The following is a 14,833-nucleotide window of genomic DNA, read 5'->3' on the forward strand; positions in this document are numbered from 1 at the left end:
GAAGATGAGGAGTGTAGTGACGGGTATCACAGAATCACAGAATGAAGCTGACAACAACCAATAGAGACTAATCATCGAACCTGATCCTCTTACACTACATGAGAAGTTGCCGAAGAACTCAACATCAGCTGTTCCACAGTCGTTCGGCATTTGAAGTGAATTGGAAAGGTGAAAAAGCTCAATAAGTGAGTGCCTTGTGAGCTGACTGAAAATAAAAATAATCGTCATTTTGGAGTGTTGTCTTTTATTCTACACAGTAACAAACTCAATAACGTTGTGATGTGCAACAAAAAGTAGAATTTACACGACAAGCATCGGCAACCAGCTCAGTGGCTGGACCGAGAAGAACCTCCAAAGCACTTCCCAAAGCCAAACAGGCAGCAAGAAAAGGTCATGGTCACTGTTTGGTGGTCATCCACTGCAGCTTTCTGAATCCCGGCAAAACCATTCCTTCTGAGCATCTGCTCAGCAAACCGATGAGATGGACCGAAAGCTGCAATGCCAGCAGCCAGCACTGGTCAACAGAAAGGGACAGATTCTTCTCCATGATGATGCCCAAGCACATGTCACACAACCAATGCTTCAAAAGTTGAATGAATTGGACTACAAAGTTTTCCCTCATCCACCATATTCACCTGATCTCTCGCCAACCAACTGCCACTTCTTCAAGCATCTCGACAACTTTTTGCAGGGAAAACGCTTCCACAACCAGCAGAATGTAGAAAGTGCTTCCCAAGAGTTTTCAAATCCCAAATCATAGATTTTTACGCTACCGGAGTAAACAAACTTATTTCTTGTTGGCAAAAATATTTTGCCTGTAATGGTTCCTATTTTGATTAATAGAGATGTGTTTGAACCTAGTTAGAATGATTTAAAATTCACGATCCAAAATTGCAACTACTTTTGCACCCACCTAATACATACTCAAAGCACTATTGCAAAGCTTCTCATTTAATTTCCCATTCTTACAGTGTCTCGCAGTGTCTGCTGTTTGTAGGTTGAAGGAGACTTCAGGAGCTAGGGCAATAATTGGTAAAAATACTCCAGAAGGGTGCCACATTAACAGTATTTAGTGCAGTGCTGGCATCCAGTTCTTGCTGTCCAGACATCTCTGAATTTGGATTAAATGGGTAAGTGCTGGCTGAGACTAAGGAAAAAAATAAGTGTCTGGTGTGTGAAGTGACTTAATTTTATGTTGTTTTCTCACACTCATACAAAGGTCTCGTGGTAGGGTGGCATTTTGTTACAGTGACCCTGCAAGGAATCAAGGCAAACCTATCTATAGAGCACTGTAAAAATAGTCCAGGAGGAAATTGCTCATAATGGGGGAAAAAAAAAGAAACAGCACGCCACAAATAAGCTAACAGCATGTTGGCTGATTATAATGACTGTCTTGCAGCATCCAGGAATTGTCAATCATACCTTAATGTTTCTAGAAGTGAAAAGTCAATGTGTAGTTGTTTAATTTGACATGACTCTCAGGTTGAGAAAGTGTAATCGCTGGAGGGGACAGTTAAGTAGCTGTGCTCTGTGTCAGCCTGTCTCGCTCCGACTACTGCACTAAACGCTTTCCTGATGAGCGATAGATTTGGTTAAATACCAGGATAATTGCTAGCTACAGCATCCAGCACTCTTTTAATGCCTTGTACTACATCTGTATTAGCTCTTGCCTGAGGCTGTTTGAGGTTTCTGCAGGGAAGAAGGCATGTAGGTTCAATTATGTTGTTCTCCTTCGGGTTTTGAAGGGCAATTGTTGCAGAGCTAAACAAGCTATAATAAATTACATTCCGGGTCTTCCAAACCTGTTGAAGAAGATCAGACGTGCAAGTGCTGTAGCTGCCTTCTGATTTAAGTGACATTTTGTTAGTCTGCCGCACCGAAAGCACACGAATAATTATTTAGACAAAGCGGTTTTTAACTCGAAAAATGGAAAAATATCGAAGTCATCTTGCTACACTGGTACGAAGCCAGCGAGCTTGTTTTGCATCCTATGAAAGTATTTACTTCCCCTCATTGCTTCCACGCATGTAAATAAGATCCTATGCAAATCCATATTCATGTTCATTGTGCGTAAGCCAAATAAGAGGGGGACTTAGCTCTCCCCTCTGTAATTAGGAGGGTGTCAGCATTTTCATTGCCCTGTTGGTGTTTTGAGGGGAGGACGTGGATCAGCTAGGTGCTCCCTTCAGCTGGGACAAGACGTGACAGAAGCTGGAAACATCTGAGCACAGAAAGGAAATTGCAGCTCACTTTAAAAATATTTGAAAGAGGTCATGGAGGGGCGGGGGGGGGGCATTTATCTTTGAAATAAGCTTAAAAGTCTGAGAAGATCTGGAGACTGGTTTTGAAGTATCTTCAAAACTGAACATTTAATTTGGTGAAATTAATTTTAGTATGTGATCCAGAAAGAGTGGGAGCCAAGTTAACCACGTAGGACTCTGTGTGGCTCATTTCAAAATAAACCAGGCAGTTGTGATTTTGTTTCTTCTTTAACACTGGCATTTACATGTTTGAATTTATTTCCTGATTTTTCATAATTTTACAATGCCGCTTTTACAGCTCTATGCCTGATGTTTATTTCACAGTATCTGTTAAATCAGTGAAGTTGAACAAGCAGAAGGTTTGTGTAAGGTCTGCATCACACCCTGTATGCTGTGGGTAGCATGTTTATTTGCCCCAAGCATGGCACTAATCATGTCTTAGACTGTTGAAAGTAACATAATGTTTTAGTCTAGTTTGTCACTGGTTTTGTTTCTTTTCTGGACATGAAAGAAAAAGAAAAATCAATGAGCTCTCTTTCCTGTTCACTTATAAATCATTTTCCCTTTCTAGTTCTGTCTCGGGGCAGTTGCAGACATTGCAAGGAGTGTTTTATTTTCCCACTCTGAAACGACTGTTTGCACTAGATTTTTTTTTAGTGATTTTTTTGTATTGGCTTTTGGCTATATAAAACACATTTTGATAAATTTCAGTCAGACCTAGATTTGAGCTAGCTGTGTACCCTTAAATACAGTTTAAAATCTCCTAAATACTCTAAGTCAATACTTTGCTTTCTCCATGTCTTGGATAAATATGAGCTTCCAGTTCCTAAAGCTGTCTCTACCACCTGTGTCAAACTCATCTTGCCCCAACTCTTCCCTGACTCACAAGGGTTTTCAGGGACTTAAATTTTGCATATTGAGTTTCTGATTTTTCTAAGGGATAAAACTGCATGTGAGTTGTGTTCAGAGTCTCCAGTGGAGTGAAACAACATTGCCTTGTTGAGAGGCATCTGGTGTGTTGCTGTTACACAGATACTTTTGCAGGGACTAACCCAGATGGAGCTGTAACTGCCTGAACTGTAGTTGAAAATGAGCAAGGAGACTGATCGATCGATTTTAGAGCTTTTCTGCCACTTAAGGTCCACCTTTCTGACTTCAGACTGTGGCAAGCACGGGCAAGGAAAGCCCAGGTTGAAAATTGGTCAGATACACTCAGACTCACTCAAGTAACCTAAGTGAGGAAAGATGGCATGAGAGCACTGATATGACCTAGTACCCTTGTAGGAAACTAAAACAACCAAGGTTTTTAGACCTTCTTGACCTTCAGCTTGTAGACCATAAACTGTGATGTCAGGGGAGTCTGACCCTTCCTAGCAAGGCAGCTGCTATCAGGATCCTGAAGAAAGTGCTGGACACTGGTGGGTTGTCAGTGACAGAATCACAGAATGTCAGGGATTGGAAGGGACCTCAAAAGCTCATCCAGTCCAATCCCCCTGCTGGAGCAGGAACACCCAGATGAGGTTACACAGGAACATGTCCAGGTGGGTTTTGAATGCCTCCAGAGTAGAAGACTCCACAACCCCCCTGGGCAGCCTGTTCCAGTGTCTGTCACCCTCACTGAGAAAAGTTTCTTCTCAAATGTAAGTGGAACCTCTTGTGTTCCAGTTTGTACCCATTACCCCTTGTCCTATCACTGGTTGTCACTGAGAAGAGCCTGACTCCATCCTCCTGACCCTTTACATATTTATAAACATTAATGAGGTCACCCCTCAGTCTCCTCCAAGCTATAGAGCCCCAGCTCCCTCAGCCCCTCCTCATAAGGGAGATGCTCCACTCCCTTGATCATCTTTGTTGCCCTCCAGCAGTTCCCCGTCCTTCTTGAACTGAGGGCCCAGTCCCACCACGTCTGCATGGCCATGGCTGTATGAAATCTGCAGGACCTCCTGGGCCTGGGGAGGCATCATCAGGCACAACCTGTGTCCTGTGGCTGGTGGCACACGGTCACCTCGGAGCAGGACCAGCCTCCATGCCGCACCACTGTTTCACGGTCTGCATTTAATGCTGCGATTGTGTTCATGGAAGTAAACATAAATATAATGCAGCAGGTCTGTCTTAAGCCTAATGTTGTGTGAAACTTCATTTAACTTATTTGACTACCTCAAAAATGTTTTGCGTTCGGTTTTTGTCCCTATTTTCTCAAGTATTGTGACTTATTGCAGCAAGATGCCTAAAATTCAGGGGGCATAAATCTCACTTTAAAATAAGTAGCAACATATTTACTCTGTTCATGCATATACCCATCTTGAGCTGTGTATTTCATCAATACTTGCTGAACCGTTTTACTGCAAATCTGCTTGACTTGCTTCCAAATTAAAGTTAATATTATAAATGGTAATACCATGGTAATCTTGAGTCACTTTAAAGCCTTCTGGCTTTTTAAACTGCGAATTCGCTTAAATTGCAAGCTGTAAATGATAAGACTTCTTCTTTCTTCCCTCTTGTTCAATTTTGAGCAGAGTTGTTGATGAGTACGGTCTTACTCATGCTGCAGTGACAAACCTCCTGCTGTTTTCACTGGTATGGTACAAGTTGCAGGTCCTTGTTTTCTCCCTTCCCAACAGGCAAGCTTGCATTATAAGAGCATTGAAGAAAACAAATCTGTTCTTTGCAAGTGAAAAATCTGTTGTGTCTGCCATAACAGATCACTTTCATTAGACTTAGCATTTTCTCTGATTGTTTAGTTACCTCCGAATTTCCAAAGGCTTGCAAATCATGTCCAAAAAAATCTTTCAAGCTGTATAGTATGGTGTTTTCACAGTGAGCCAGTATTTTCTAAAATTAAGACTTGTCATTAAACCTGAAAGAGTTGCTGCTGTCATTATTAGCTGTTTGGTTACTCTTTGAGCATTGTGACTGATGACAGAGGGCATGGATTTCATCCTTGTTTTATAGATTGAAAGTGACATTAACAACAATAAAAATGTAAAGAGGGGTGACCAGATTTAACATTTAAATTTATATGGCTAGTCCTGGTGTTGTGCAAACTATGATATTCTCCCTTTTTTCCTGATGTGCTGGTGAAGATTAACAGCCCTTCTGACCTTGGAGCAGAGAGACATTCACCCAAAATAGTGTTATGTTCGGATTTCTGTGCAGAACACCAGAAGTTTATACATGATTGTTAAAGCTCTTAGGATCCTATTTCTGGTCTTTAGTACAGCTACACAAGGGAGGAATCTTGTGCTGTTGTTTTGTCTCTCGGCCTATTCTGCTGCTTGATAACATGATCCTGAACCTTGAGTGCACTCTTTCTTTTAAAATTACCATTGCTTTTTGAAAAGCAGTTCATTGCCACACCTATGGCAAATGGCAGTACGTGCTCTAGGAAGGACAACTGATGCTTCTAGAGGCAGTTGTTCCCAAGGAACTTCTTGTTTTGACAGATTTTAAATACATATACCAAGCAAAATAAAGGCAACTATGTTTTTGTCATAGCAATGCCCAGAAGCAGATGATGAGTTGGAGTCAGTTGCTGTCTCCTGTGTCACACTACAGATAGATGTAGCATGTGAGGCCTTTCCTCAAAACGGGGAGCAGACCCCACTTCTGTCCCTCTGCACCCTGCAGTGTCTGCGGTCATCCCACAGAGAAGCAGCGGGGAGTCTTCTGCCCCTTCGTTCTCACGTGCTGCCAGGTGACAACTGTAGTAAGCGTGTGACTACATTGCCATGGGCTAATGGCCACCGGGGATGTCCGTTTCGGAAACCTCTGTGTGGCATTATCAGTTGGTTAGGTGGCGCTGGGGACATGTGGCAGAGCCTGTATCATCAGCACAGGACAAGATGCAGACGCCAAGGGAGATGGATGGTAAGAAGTCTCCAGAAAATTAGCGTGAGGTCACCAAACAATACCTGAGGGGGCTGTAGGGTAGAGAGAGACCACACTGTGTTCTCCTCCTTAGACCTAGCTGGAAATGGTTCTGATAAAATCTTGAGCTCTGAAAAAAAATCCAGCCTACTGGTCGTTTTTGTTAAAATCATACATTCCTGCAGAGTCACGGTGGGACAAGCAGAGGGTTCAACTGGATACCCACTTTCTTTCCTCAGCAGGCTCACATGGATGGTGGGTCCTGTCCTGGCTCTGCTGGGTTTGCCTTGCCACGAGAGGTTGCCACCTGTTCACATGGTTGTGTGGCCTCTTCTGACCTGGATCTCTGGAATGGTTTGTTTTCTTTTTCATGGGAAAACAAAACAAAACAAAAAGGCCAACAAAACAAAACAAAAAATCCTTCCTTTTCAAAAAAACTCAGCTCATGGGAAAGCCCAGCGAGTCCCAAGCCTCCTTGGCCCCATACCACAGCAATTTTCTGCAAAACCAGTCGTGGTTTTGGATAAAATACCCAGAATAGGTGTTTGGGCATGCACACTAGTAGCTGGCAAGATAATGAGACGTTTCTCATGAGAAGTGATTTATATGTGTTTTTTTAAATCTTGTTTTTAATCACTATAGGAATAAGAAAAACAGTCCAAAAAGTGGATTTGAAGTCCATTTTTTTCTCAGAGCTGCTTCTGTCTTTTGCCAGTGTTTTGAGTACAGCACACCAGGGACATCTCTTTTTTTGATGGAGAATCAGTCTCCAGTGTTGTGTGTGGAATAGAAAAGCAGTATGTGACCTCCAGGAATAAAGAGATGAAAGGTCCCAGCTTTGTCACAGCCTTGTTATGTGATGAAGCAAATCGCTTCATTCCTCTGAGATTCCTTTGCTGCTTCTCAGCTGGTAGCAGATCTGCAAATACCCACATCCCTCACACACTGTCTTATACCCCTTTTCTGGAAGTCAGTGCATTGCATATGGTCGCATGACTGCTCTCTGATCATCCAGTCCAATCCCCCTGCTGGAGCAGGAACACCCAGATGAGGTTACACAGGAATGTGTCCAGGCGGGTTTTGAATGTCTCCAGAGAAGGAGACTCCACAACTCCCCTGGGCAGCCTGTTCCAGTGTCTGTCACCCTCACTGAGAAGAAGTTTCTTCTCATATTTAAGTGGAACCTCTTGTGTTCCAGTTTTCACCCATTACCTCTTGTCCTATCATTGGTTGTCACCGAGAAGAGCCTGGCTCCATCCTCGTGACACTCACCCTTTACATATTTATAAACATTAATGAGGTCACCCCTCAGTCTTCTCTTCTCCAAACTAAAGAGCCCCAGCTCCCTCAGCCTTTCCTCATAAGGGAGATGCTCCACTCCCTTCATCATCTTTGTTGCCCTGCACTGGACTCTCTCCAGCAGTTCCCTGTCCTTCTGGAACTGAGAGGCCCAGAACTGGACACAATATTCCAGATGTGGTCTCACCAGGGCAGAGTAGCAGGATTTAAATAAGTGACTAGAAAATGGTAGGAAAGGAAAAGGGAGATGCCTTTGGTATTTTAGTGCGATGCCTTTTCTTTCAGGTTGAAAATACCTCAAGTCCATGACCACATCTGAGCTCTTTTGTGATGCTGAGGTCGTTGTGCTTCTTGTGTAATCATACAGAATGGTTACCCAAAAAATCCTTCACAGAAGTGCGCATTTTACCCTGTTACCTGGCAGTGGGAAATGTCTCCTTTACACTGAGGTGCCCCGTTCCTGCAGAGTGTTTCATTTCATGTCTTCCAAAATGGTAAATATGTGTGTGAAACCATTACAATCATGTCTCTTTATATGGAGGGAACTAAGCATCGGGGTTCCTGGCAGTGAAATTTAAACTGGGGAGCTTTCTGCAGAGTTGAACTTCTTTGTACCTTGCTGAGACCCGGCTCAGGCAGAGTGAGCATTTCTAAAGAATACCTTGCGCAAGAAGTGAGTAACCATCCACTTCTGCCACCCCAAAACCAAGCTTGAATATCACTCATTGCCTTTCAGTCATACAAAGCAAAGGTGCACGTCTCAACACATCTGATCCTCCTGAGGTTTTTCGGAGGTGCTTCACCCTCTGCCTGTCCTGGTCCTGCAGCAGTGGCTTAGCGACATCAAGTTAGCCCCAGAATGTAACACTGGTGACAGCAGGAATTGTTGGTTTGTCAGTACTGCTCTGGTCTGGATTGTGTCTGCAAGCATGTAGGGTGGTTGCTCCGTAATGGATTGGTATAGTTTCAAGGTAGGTTTTGGAGTCTCAGAAAAAAAGCCCGTGCTTCCCTAATGTCGTCCGTGCATCCTCCCTGTCTTAACTGGTGCTGAATCAGAAGTGGAAAGCCTTTTTTGATTGTTTCACATTGTTGTAAGAAAATTTAAAGCCAGAGGTGAGTGGGTTCAACAAGAGGATATTTTCTTCAGCTTCTGGTTTCTAATTACATCAGTTATAGCCCTGCCTTCTTAGTTGCTAAAAGTACAAGCATGAACTGGAAAAGAATGAGATAATCCATGGTAAAGCACGCTGAATAAAGATCTCCATTCAGATCTTTACCTTTTATCCCGAGTTCCTAATGCCAAGAATTAATACTATTTGAAAATACACAATGAATGTACCCTATTGTGGGCATCCAAGATAATCTTAATTGCTTTAAATGTTAGTGAGAAGGGTAAGTGTTTGAGAAAGCATTTGAGGGGGAAAGGGCTCTACTGTGAAATAGTATATCTGCGTTAAGAGGCACAGAGGGTACATGTTTTCGGTTCCAGATCCTTAGGCTTGTTTTCATTTTTGCATTGAAAAGCAGCTCTACGTGTCACTCTTGAGATTTCTTATCGGGGGGAAGTAACCATGGACATAAGTTTCTAGAACAAGCCTGGTTGCCTTTGTGTTATGTGCAAATCAGAAAAGGAGCACCACTCCCATTTTCTCATAAGTCGGTCTGCATTACAGTCAGAACAGTCTGCAACATATTAATCAAAGCGAAAATCGCAGAGACATTTCAGGTCATGTACGTAATAATGTGGAGTTCAGTTTTAAGGCAGATCAGAGCCAAGTTTCCATTAGCCCCTTGTTACTATTTGGTTTCTGTCTCCCTGTCAGACTGATGTCTCCTGTTCCTGTCTGCTGTGTATAACCCTGCTTCTAAGGAGCCTGCACCCATGTCGTGGTGTGGTGACCAGCTGCAGTGAGCAGAAACCCTTGGCTTCAAGTGGACTTCCAGAATTTGTGGGAACCCTCACCAGGTCCAGGTCTGTGATGAGACCCAAGGGATAGGAGGAGAAGAACAGTCAATAAGGAATATGTTTACACACTTGCAGCCACTGGCATGAATTCTCAGTAGGAACCTTTTCATTCCAGCTTTCATCCCGAGCAAGAGTAATATAAAGAAGGAGACAGCAATGGGTTTTTTAGATAGTTCGCACAGAGTAGAAGCAAAAGAACTAAAAGATATTGAGGATTCATTGAGCGTGAAAGTCCTTCAGGAACAAGTAATTCCAGCTTAACAAAGTATGAATATTTGTGTTCAAAGGAAATCTTGAAAAATGAGCTGATGAAAGTTTGTCTTGTAATTTTCTTAAGGTTTTACAGCTTCTGGAACCTCTGGTGCTATAGGCTCCTGACTGCTCCTGTCTTAGATCTACACAGAGCAGAACACCAGAGTATGAGACTGATCCCCTTGCCAGGCTGTTTCATGGAGAACAGTCTGTCACTAACACTGGTTTCTTCACCCTAGTGTGAGTCAGTTGTCCTCCATCTTTTCCAATAGTGCATTCACACAGGAAAGAATTCCACAGGAGATTCAGTGGAGATAGATTTTTTTTTCGACGTTTCGTTAATTAATGCTCTGCTTAAAGTGTTGAACATTTGGTAACATAGAGTTAAGCACTCCGAAGATGAGGCAGCTGAATGGAGGTTGCTTAGGAGAAATGGCCTCAAGCTGTGCCAGGGAGGTTTAAATTGGATATTATGAAAAACTTATTAACATAAATGGTTGTCAGGCATTGGAACAGGCCATCCAGGGAAGCGGTGGAGTCACCATCCCTGGAGGTGTTTAGATGAGGTTCTTAGGGACATGGTTTAGTGCTAGAGTTAGGTTAGGTTATGGTTGGACTTGATGATCCTGAGGGTCTTTTCCAACTGAAACTAATCTGTGATTCTGTTCTAACTTAACTTGGCCTTTCTGCATGCGTTTGTGTTGAGATTTAATCTTATAATGATACACAGCAAAGTCAGGGCAGACCCTAGCACTGTTGTTTGCCACTCTAATGCTTTCTCCACAGTAGGAAAATTCTGGGTTTCTGTACTGCACTTTTTTTGGTGTGTCTTCTTCTCAGTTGCTGGATCAGATGATTCTGATGGCTTTCTGAGTGCCTGATTTTGCAGCATTAACTGTGTTTTTTGTTTGGTTAGTTTGGTTTGGGTTTTTGACCTAATGCTTTGTCAGGCAGTTGCCATGCGTGTTAGGGTGGCTGTGGTAGCGTGGCAGGCTGTTTGCTGGCTGTGGGTGGTGGAGTCAGCCTTCCAGGGTCCAACTGAGCAGTGGAGTGGCAGGGTACCATCGACTTGGGCAGAAACTGGCCATTGTTTTCAAACTGAATGTGACCCCCGGTGTTTCCAGGCCACCTTTGGCTACAGAGATAATATGAAGAGCATATGAAGATCTGTTCTTGTCTACTCTCATGCCTAAAAACCAGGCATGCTTTAGTGGAGCTCTGGTGCCCTGGAGCTGCCAGCAGCAGTCTGGTTCTCCGCCCCTTCATCCTGCATGCCTGCTTGTGCTTGCACACGTGTGTGTATGGACTGCGAAGAAATGCATGGACCTTAGCGGTGTGTGGGACTGGCATTCTTACTTAATTTCCTTTTCACTGAAGCAGAAGGTGAAAGAGTTTTGAAAAATGAATTGTACCTCTCAACTTTAAGTCTTTAAAAATGGCTCCTTATTGAGAGTTTAATAGCTTTTTAAATGTAAACTCAGGAAAATATTTACTTTCCAAGCATGGATATCCTTCTGCTTTCTCACATCACTGAAAAGTGTATTACTCTTTTCAGTCCATTGAATTCCAGGGATCACTCATGTTAAAAGTCAGTGCAGTTGCCATTGTCAGAAGATGTAAGGTTTTGTGTTTATGGTTGGAATACCTTCTTGCTTCTTTTCCTGCGTGATACTAGCCAAAATTTTTTCAGATTCATATAACTCATAAGTATTCAGGTGCTTTCCGAAGGGTAAAAGGTAATTAGATCAAGGAATGGTCTTTAAAAACTGTCACAGACCCAATTCTGGTAGTGTTATTTACACAGATAAGGGCTGTGTAACAACGGTGGGAGGATCAGCCGCAAGCCTCAAACAGATGAAACTCATAGACTTAAATCAAAAAGAACATGGGTTTTGTTTCTTTGAACTTGGAACTTCTCGATTTTATTGCTATGTGATTAAAACACTGGAAGAGAATTGCTCATTTCCTTTTTCCTGCCTTTTTACAGCTACAAGTCCCAGTCCAAGTATCTTGCTCTTATTACAAGCATTACACCTATCTGCTTCTCCTTGCTTGAAGTGGAAGTCTTTCCAAGTAAGCAGTGCAGGGTTTGCATAGAGGAGCAGCACTGTCATCTGCTAGAGATAATATCTTGGTAGTGCCAGGTTGTTTTTTAAAATCTGTGTAGCTGTAGTTACATACCCCTGTGCACATTCACAGACCAGCATATATAGTCCAAATTGCCTAAGCGTCAAAACTGTGATAAATTTGGAAGTCAGTGGAAGAACAAACCGTGTTATTGAGATCAGTGCTTCAATCCCTGAGATGATTTGTGAGACCAACCAGTTGGTGACTGGAACTGTTCCCATGTAATGACACTTCAAATTTGAAGTTTGATCGGGGTGTCTAATGCCCTATGAGAAATGTTGGGAAATGGCAGAACTGCACTGGTCCAGAAGGCTTAGGAGACACTGCTTGTGGTGCTAAGAAACAGGTGTGGGTGTCTGTCTACCAAAAGAGTTGCCCTCTGTGTCATTCCACAGGTTTAAAATAAATTAACATAGAGTTGCTGAAAAATGGATCATGAAAATAAAGTGGCGGTTTTACAGTGGTAGGGTTTTAACATCCATGCTGTAGCATGTTGGGTGGGTTTTCTGTGGATTCTTTCCATTTAGAAAAAAACTTTCTCTAAGTTTGTCACAGAGATTTATAGATCTCAGTATTTAAAAATGGGCCTTTCCATCACTCCAGGCACATGTACGCTAAAAATATTAACAAATCATTTAAAACAAATAACCCTTTTGCCCATTTGGGCTACTCAGGAGTAAAGAAAAATTTGTCCCCTTTCAACCCCAATCGCTTCCTTTGTACTCCTGCCCTAGAGCCTGGGAATACAGACATTCCTTACAGCATATCCTAAATCTTAACACGTTGGGCCTTGCTAGATCAGGGCAGAAGGAGGTTTCTGAATCAAGAGAGCTGAGTCCTTGACCCAGTCAGCCATGTTGAAGCCACTCTACTGTTTGTTTACTACATAATGCAAGGTACTTTGTGGAGAAAGAGATGATTCCTGGTGCCAGACATGACCAGATCCAATAAAAGCTTGTGGTGTTGGCAGGCAAAAGCTAAGCCCTTGAACAACCTTTGAGGAGCTAGTCTCTAGCACATCTCAGGAGAGCTGCATCTTCTGTAGGTGATTTCCCCTTTGTCGCTGAACTGAAGACCTACAGATCATCTCTGTTCTGTCCTTTTGTAGTAGTCAAAGCATGAACCACTCCAACAAGTTACTTACCTGAAATATTGCATGGTGTGTGCTTCAGATCATAGGACTGTGGTGCAGACTGGGCCGACCAATGAGTATGTTTGTGCTGTGAGCCTGTTTCACTAGATGAGCCAGCTTCCTTTCCAGAGGAGCAGAAATGTTCCTCTGTTCCTCCACTCATTTTCCATAACCTGCATGTTTGCATCTGGTTCAAGTCCTAGGAACTCTTAGGCAGAGATGAAATCTCAAGCACTGGCTTAGCAGAGGAAGTGAAGTGGAAAGGCATGTCACATCCTTGTCTAGACACTGAGGCTGTGCCTTCTCCTTGGACTCCACCATCACCATGTCTTAGACGCTGAAAAGGGAGGCAGGAAACAGGCTCAGGCATTGCCTGGTGTGTTCTTGTGGCAGAAGAAAGCTTGACTTTGCACCCTCCAAAGTGTATTTCTGATTCTCCACTGCTTCTGGGTTTCAGGATTCATAGACTAGAAAAGTAAAACTCTACAAAGTTGTTCCCAACTACAGGTTACCCAAGTGCTGTTCTGGCCTCCTCTAGGTGCAAATCAGTGCCATCTCCAGCAGTCCAAGGGTTATTCAGGCCTGGAGATGCTGGAGAGACCTGTTTAGCTGTTTGTGCATTTGACCACATCTCAGAGGAAAACGTGATGCTCCAGACCCAGATTCCTCTTTCTGTGTCATTAAACCATTGACAGCCTTCACAGGATATCTAAATACTGTTGGAAGTTGCCTTGACTAATTTGTCGCTACCTCTTCTCTAACCACTGCACTCTTTTTTTTGTCTTTTAGCTAGGAGAAAATGTAATATGGGGTTAATATCCCATTCATGAAGCTAAAAAAAAAGTTCTGTCAGATATAAAAGACAGTAGTAGAGTCTGCTTTGGCAGGGTGATGTGGGAGCTGTACTTGTCCCTTACACACATCAAAGGAGACACTTGCGTGAAATCAAGGAGCCAGGTACTGCAAGGTCAAAAATGGGCAAAACTGCCTGAAAGTAACAAAAACTACCATTTTATCTAGTCACAGGAAAAGCAGATGAAAATTACATGTGAGACCTCAACTCTGTAATGTCTTTTCCATCTCTCAGTAACCAGCATTGTGTTTAAAATAAGGACAAACTAGGAAGCTGAGCCACAGGTGGAAGTTACTGCAGAAACATACATTACTACAAAAATGGGATACTGATGTTTTGTAAGAACGTGTTTCTCCTTTCCACAGCGATGAGGTAGACCCAGATGGCTACTGTTTACTTTCCTCGAATCCCCTTAAATTTTCCTGGCTGTGAAAGCGAAACCCGACCTTTTCTTTTTCATTAAACTTCATTGCTAGAAGTGCCCAGGACCTGCGAGTACACAGGGCTCAAGTGCGGAGGAGCTGCTCGCTGAAGCACAGCGGTGCAGTTTGGGGACAGTTTCAACCTCGACTCTGTATTCCCTGTTCTTGTGCAGTTGTCCTAGATTCATCATGGCTTCTAAAAAACAAGCCATGGTTGTAAACAATATTCTCTTCTAAAAGATCACAGCCTGGTAATGTTCTGCACTAAACAGCAAAATCCAGAACATAGTAAGTATTGATGATTAAGGTTGTCAGGGGCCCGTAGAGCTCCTGCTGTGATTTAGTTCCCTCCAACTGCTTCAGCTACGATGCATTTTGCTAATTACATCATAGATTTTCCTATTGATGAACAGAATCTGAATTAACACGGGAAGCACTAATGTTACCCTTTCACTATTATTGTTGTACAAGAAGCCGCGGCAGATGCTGGCAGTTAGTTACACAAACATTAGTATTAACGATTGGCCATTTGGAATTGGTGACAAACTGCCGCCCGCCGGAATCCTGAGCCTGAAACCAATCAGGAAGTTAATGAGGAGAGAAATTGCCACTGCAGCTTCCCCTTAATTATATTCACGGTAGGCAGGAAGGGAG

At 42.9% G+C, this 14,833-nt stretch overlaps 1 protein-coding gene across 1 annotated transcript in view; it reads left to right on the plus strand.

Annotated features, from left to right (window-relative positions):
• The window catches only part of DMRT1 (doublesex and mab-3 related transcription factor 1), a gene marked incomplete at both ends in the record, with an annotated part of 59,281 nt that overhangs the window by 43,896 nt on the left and 552 nt on the right, over positions 1–14,833 (plus strand). The window lies entirely within an intron of this gene.

The sequence above is a fragment of the Nesoenas mayeri genome (assembly GCF_963082525.1).
Source record: "Nesoenas mayeri genome assembly, chromosome: Z".
Classification (NCBI taxonomy): Eukaryota; Metazoa; Chordata; class Aves; order Columbiformes; family Columbidae; genus Nesoenas; species Nesoenas mayeri.